At 35.5% G+C, this 7,071-nt stretch overlaps 1 long non-coding RNA gene across 2 annotated transcripts in view; it reads left to right on the forward strand.

Moving 5' to 3' along the window:
* Positions 1-7,044, forward strand: part of LOC130559652 (uncharacterized) — a 9,599-nt gene extending 2,555 nt beyond the window's left edge. The window contains exons 1-4 of one of the 2 annotated variants that reach the window (XR_008963595.1): positions 1-3,510; positions 4,497-4,608; positions 4,817-4,984; positions 5,560-7,044. The exon at positions 1-3,510 is cut by the window's left edge and continues 2,554 nt beyond it. This is a non-coding gene — a long non-coding RNA (uncharacterized LOC130559652). Of the gene's footprint in view, positions 3,511-4,496; positions 4,985-5,559 lie in introns of both variants that reach the window. The other variant, XR_008963594.1, reaches the window with a different exon arrangement.
* Positions 7,045-7,071: the final 27 nt, after the last annotated feature.

Raw genomic sequence — 7,071 nt, forward strand, 5'->3', positions numbered from 1 at the left:
GTATTTGGACTCTTGCGAATGTTTGAACACCATTGCATTAGATAACACGATATTACAGCAGGTGACTTCTGCAAACAAGTGATTTTCTCAGAACGTTTTAAGGTTTACTGGTGTGGATGTGAGATTTACTGGATGTATGAAGTCAGTTCCTCTCATGTGTCCTTGCAGTGGAACCACAGGTGTCTATACTGTCAACTCCGAATATGTTTGACAACGACAAAATATCTTGCTTTGAGTTGATACGTTTATTGTGTCTACAGTGACGCACGAACATTGACCTTGAACATCATCCTATCTCAGAAAGAAAAATCACAGATGAGATCTCTTTAATATCTTTATCATTTTTTAGAGACATCAGTGACATTAAACCGAGAGCAAAAGGAATCTCATCTACGTCTCAGATATTTCTCCTAAGAAAAAGTGTCAGAAATCGGACAAATTTGTCTGTCATTAGAGTTTGAGAAGAGATGTGTGAGCTCAGATTGGTCTCGTCTGCAATCAAAAGTCAATATGATTGAAGATCTCAATATCAACTCATTTCTCATCGAAAGATTATTTGACATCTACAAACTACATTCATTTTATTTGGTCGATACTTAAATAATTAGTCAATAATTAATACTTCATTTTTGCTTTTTTAAACCAAGCAAACGAATCCACATTTGTGCACAGATGCTGATGTTGCTTTTATGAGCCCGTGCGTGCTGTCCGGTTACTGTTATATTGTATTATTGTAGTTTCTGTTTTGTCTTGTAATGAGTTGTCGTGACTCATGAATGCAGGTGTCAGTGCCTGTAAAATTGATCTTTATGCCCCACATTTAATCAAACACGCCAGCTCAGCCATCAGTCCATCAACACCCTGAATAAAGAACATCGTAAATCTCGCGAAACTCGTACAGCAGCATATTTGCGTGCTGACTTTCACTGTCACACTTTGCTTGTCTGCACAATTACTTGCCGTGTCTTTAATTTCATGGCCTTCTCTTCCAGTGTTCTGAGCTCAAACCTGCCGGTCAGGTTGATGCAGTAAAGTCTGGATGACGTGCAGGGCTCGTGTGAGGGGCTTTCATGCGTTCATGTAAATAACAACACTTCAGGTGAACTGCGACCTACTTTATTTGTTTGTTTGTTCAGAAAAATGTACAAAACACATAATGCACGATAACATAAGAGATGTATGACATGGATAAATGGAATGTGCTGAAGAACAATTCATGTTCAAGTCAATATTTAGATCTGTTTTACGTAAGCAAGCACTATGAAAATCTTGTTATTGTAGTCTTCATGTACTGGGTCATTCCTGTACTGCGGGATATTTTTATTTAATGCCAAAAACACTTACTGTCAATTCATTTTTTTTTTCATTTCTCAGTGTTCCTTAACGTTTATTATCTTCTAAGTTACTCAGTATAACTTTCCAGCTTGTTTTTTTGTGACATACCCTCATAACATCCTTCAGGAAGTGACATCATTCTGGTAGGAAAACAACAACTTGCAATGATTTTGATCATTTCTTTAATGTTTGTCATATCGGTTGGTTTGTTGCACTCTTAAATGCTCCATTTAGTTTGATAGAATTACAGGAATAAGTAAAAAAAACTACGGCAGTCAAAAGTGCCCCAGAACTGTTTGCTGTATTACATTCTTCAAAACGTCTTCTTTTGTGTTCAACAGAAGAACAAAAATGATAAAGTATTATTTCCTACTATGGGAGTCAATGGGCATTCTTCCAAATATCTTTCTCTGCGTTGATCAGAACAAAGACATTTATACACATTTGGGATGATGACAGAATGTACATTTTTGGGTGAAGAAATTCTTTCTTATGAGCTCATAATCTCTCAGTGTTTACTAGCACAGCATGCTCTGATAGTCTATCACCTGTACAATAGTGTTGAATAATATAACAGGTCCACGACAAGAAAAGATGTATGTTAAAGAACAGACTACTTTTTTAACAAACCCATGAGATTAGTGTCAGAAACATCAGCTGGGAGCGTGAGCCCTGCTGCTGTTAGATGTGCATCTCACAACTGTGTTTTTCACATTAGAAACCTGAGAGATGCTGGACTGGTAGGAGGTCCTGACAGCGTTCACAACAGAAGCACTCCCGAGCTGAAACTGTTGCCTGAAATTAGCTGTTTGGCTTGTGGTTAAAAAGATGGGTCACCAAAAAAATGCATTCTTTCAATGAACAATTCACCCCAAAATGAAAAATCTGGTAGCAATTTCTCACCCTCGTGTTGTTGCAAAGTCTTTCTGCGTTCTGTGGCTGTTAACCTTCAGAGAGGACAGCAAAACACTAGAGAAGCATGGTAAGGGTTCCAAGAGTCTTCTGGAAGAGACTTTATTCACTGTACATCTTGCCTTTCAAATGTGAAGATGGAAAGTCAAACAGGTTTGGACATTAAGACGATTGAAAGAATACATTTTAATTTTCAGATGAACATCTCCTCTGAATCTATAAGGCAGACACTTTTAGACTTACAGAAAATACGACACGGACCAGGCCAGATTCAAACCTATAAGCAAAAATCCTCTTTATTTCTTATTATCTCATACTCTTTATTATTAGACATATTTATACAGTATATATGCTTTATAATCAATGTTTTCCTGCACGTGACGATACATTTATTTACACACATTTTGTCTGCATGTCTGATACTGTAAAGTGTTTTTTTTCACCCATCAATACGTTTACACGGCAGCTGAATGTGGATTTATCTCTTTCAGTGTCATGAAGACAGAGAAACAGGCTTCCGCTTGTTCTTATATCTCATATAGAACTATTGTTTTGTTTGTTTTAACATAATAGTTACTGTATACGATACAAACTGTTGATATACTATTTTGGCACTTCAAGTATACTACTATGTCCCTATTCACGTAATAATTGTTACTCGAGCTTGGCTCCAATATGACATAACTCTAAAATCTAAAATCATGTTTTTATTGTGATTTCCAATGAATTTCAATCAAACTGCAGTTGGTTTGTTTTGATTTTAGCCATTGTAACAAAAAACAACTAACTAACACAATAAATAATAATAAAAACATGATTTTTGAAAAAAAAATGCAGTTATCTCATTTTGGAACCAAACTCTTCAAATATACCTTTACCTGTACTGTAAGTAGATGGGAAGTAAATCAATTTCAATTTAAGGGTGCTTTATTGGCATGACAAAATGTACATTCGTATTGCCAAAGCATTTGCATCCGGGCTGCTTACAAATAGTGCAAGTCTAAACAAACGAAACGAAAGATAATAATAGTAATAAAATAAAATGGAATAAAATAATCTTCATCAAACGTTTACATTTATGTATACTAGTCAAGTGTACTGAAGTGTAATGTGAAGTGTATTTCTGAATTTTAGTCCTCAAAAAAGGAATATACTGTCATCAGCTGCCTCTGTCAGGTCATTGCAAACTCATGATCGCTCATGATTTTCTCTTTCAGGGAACAGAAAGGGAACAAATTGAAATACGATTGATGCACTTAAATGGTGAGTAAGACGGCCAGATGCTACATTTACATCTAACTCCATGCACAAGAACTTTAACTTCACAGTAATCAAAATGTGAAAGTTCTGCTTACTTAAACCAAGAACCTTTAAAACTCAACAATTGCCTCAAAATGTTTGAGTATTGCCAACTTATCCGGGTTTACAGTGTACTACAGGTTTAGAACGTGGTAGGGTGAATAAATATTGAGGCTGTACAGCTGTGGGGGGGAGCGTTCTGATTCATAAATGACACATGCACAGTAGAGACCACAAGACCACTCATATAAATCAAGTGTGCCATTTGGGACAAAACCATAATTGCATTTTGTCTATTTATATTGGATAGTCAAAGAAAACACCGGATACGTTTGGCTGAGATTGTGCTGTGTCATGAAGAATGGCTCAACTGCGATTTACGGGACACACTGAAAACTGTATAGCACTGTAAATCACTTTGGATAAAAGCATCTGCCATATGCACAAATGCACATTATTTGGTTTGTGCTTGTGGCTAAAGATCTGTGATCATAACATAAGGTTCAGCGTAAAACTTTGCTGTAGTTTTGCAGCGGGTTTGCCAGTAACTTACTGTAGATTTAATTTACAATTTTGTTTTAAACACAAACTTACCTAGTTCTTATATGTTCTTTCATAAAACAAGACGAAATATATTTTCTTGTTATGTAAACCAATCGTAATTTAAGAAGTTTCAAATATGAATGTCGTTTTTTTACAGTGTTGCCGCGCTAATGCCAGAAATGAGACCAGTCTCTTCTTGCTCATTTTGAATCTCAAAAGTCCAAGTGTTTTGATTTTGATTCAAGTAAAGCTCAAAAACAGTACTCATAGGAAAATATGAAGTAGTAATCAAATCTACAGTAAGTTACTGGCAGACCTGCTGCAAAACTACAGCAAAGTTTTACAGTGTTGTATATGTAGGTGATTCATGAACATCTGCAAAATGTTGTTATTGTATCTGTCTGCAGTGTTCTCTATCACAGTGGCTTTCACAAAGCCCAGAGAGAGAAGAAAATGGCATTGCTCAGGTCAGGTCGACCACATGACACGCGGTGTACTGGTGCCAAAGCGTTCTCCCAGGTGAGCTGATAAGCACGTGTCGAGATGTTGGCTTACTGGAAATTCTCAGTGTGAATGAAGTCAATAGAGGAAGACATTTGTCTGGGGTCTTAACCACAATATCCTGAGCATTCAGCCTCTCTTGTGCGCAGGGGTTAGTTGTGTACAGTCAAACACCTGTGTGCGTGTGTGTGTGCGTGTGTGTGTGTGTGTGTGCGCTCTTCTGAAGGCTGCTAATTTCCTGAATGATGTGGCCTTACGCAGCTAGACGTTGCGCTTGGACCCAGCTGGCTGTTTGGAAACCACGATGATGTACTGAGTTTAAAATTGGGATGGATTTCAAAGAAAAGAGCATTTGCATCCTTGCACACTTGACAGAAGCCTTTTAACAATCACGGTGAGATCAAGTGAAATGAAGCGTCTGACGTATTGTGAGTTTAAGGGGAATTTTACTGTAATCCTCACAAGTACTTCCTCATACCGGCAGTATTCGCAAAAACAAAACAAGAAAATGATTTTGACTTTGAAAGGAGATTTAAGATAAGAGAAATGAGACTTCGGGTATAACAATTAATTATGCAGTTCAGTGAAACAGAATAAGTAAATGAAGAGTTTATTTCCAAAAAGTAAAAAAAAAAGTCATAAATCATGTTTTTTATTATGTTATCATGTTTGTGTTGTGTTTTATTGTGTTAGTTGAAGGACAAACCAACTGCAGTTTGATTTATAATTGGAATGCACAATAAAAAAACATGATTTTTGAATTTTTTTTAAAACCGAGTTATGTTTTTTTGGAAATAAACTCTTCGAATATTCCCCCAACAACTTAATTTGTACTGGATCAATGTAAGCCAATGAGAAAGAAAATTCTGCAAATGCAACGACTGCCATCTCATTTATTGGTCAGATGGGAGATTATAAATGTATGACATAAATCATATGATGACATAATGAGTGTTTTCATTTCCCCAGACTTCTCCAGTTCATGTCCCAGCATGGCTAACTGAGTCATGTAAACACATGACTGTAAAAACCTCCCTTCAAAGTATAAATGCAGTCACGTGAGCATACCCTGAATGGCTCAATGCAAAGATATGGAATTATGACGGAGTATTTTGCCAGGCTGTGAAAGGTACCGTACTTTCCATCTACAGATGAGCGCTGATAGGCCGTCGTTTGGAGGAAGAGAGAGTTTCCAGTTCTCATGCGAAACAAATGAATTCGTTGTATTCAATATCTTGTGTCTCAATGTTGACTAAGAGGATTGTATGCTGGGTGTAAGTGACTGTGCTTTTACTGATTTAATTCAACATATTGTGTGTTTCTTTTCACCTGTTAATTTCGCTGACACCACATAAAATACTTTTACATAGAATAGAATACGTTTTGGCCTGTAATTGTTGCAAAGCAATGAGACACCGTTTTTCATGATACACTGCAGTAATGTCACTTTGAACTGGAATGGTAATATGTATTTTTATTTTACGTACATTATATTTATCAAGAGAATATTTGAGTGTTTACAGTAACATGTTTTTTATAGTGTGGGTATATTAATTCATATTCTTTTTTATTGTATCTGTCCATCTACACATTGATTCACTGTAAAAAAATCCAACTTGCAAAATGTTCACCCTACAAAGATAAATAAGTAACTTGAACATAGAATGTTTAGTTTAATGAGTCAAATTATTGTTTGGCATATACTGAACAATATTAGCCTAAACATGTTTCTAATAAAGATTATTTTGTTGACTAGACTTAGACTCTCAAGTTTTTGGCCAAAATACATCAGAAAGGTAAAACAGTGTATTCTGAACAAACAATAAGAGATGCATTGCAGCATGTTCAATTCTGTTTCTTTTAAAGATGAACGTTTTAGTTCTTGCTGGCTTAGTTTATGCTTAAATATTGTTGTTACTGTTGTGTTTAAGAGTTTTTTTTATGAATGATGGTTTTTGATTGCTTGAGGTGTAAGTGCATGACACAACAGCAAAACTGGTATAAATGCACTCAACACAAACTGTTACACAGTTATTTGATCATTGTTTTGGTCTGTTTGAGGCAGAAAACATGTCCAATTCTAGTAAAAGACAAATACATTTGTTTATTTTTAAATCTATATTCCTCTATTTATGTTCAGCCAACAAAAAACATTTTGTTCTGTTGTTCATTAAGCTTGATGTTGTGACAACTAATGACTTAAACATACATTTTTATGTCTCTGTTTGTTGAGTTAACTCAAAAACATGCTTGTGATAGGTTGCCTTATTATTTTAAGTTGACTCAACTACTTTTTACAGTGTTCATTTAGCAATAATGTAATTTATAGCACACTGTGCAGTGTTTCATAGTTTTATTATACATTTAATTTTTTGTTACTTAAAGGGTCTGTTCTGACCGTTACTGTGATTGATGTTTGAAGAATTCATTTTCTTTCAGGGAATTAATAAAAGTCAATCTAATTTCTTCAAGTTTCATTTC

This window comes from Triplophysa rosa, linkage group LG9, assembly GCF_024868665.1.
Source record: "Triplophysa rosa linkage group LG9, Trosa_1v2, whole genome shotgun sequence".
Classification (NCBI taxonomy): domain Eukaryota; kingdom Metazoa; phylum Chordata; class Actinopteri; order Cypriniformes; family Nemacheilidae; genus Triplophysa; species Triplophysa rosa.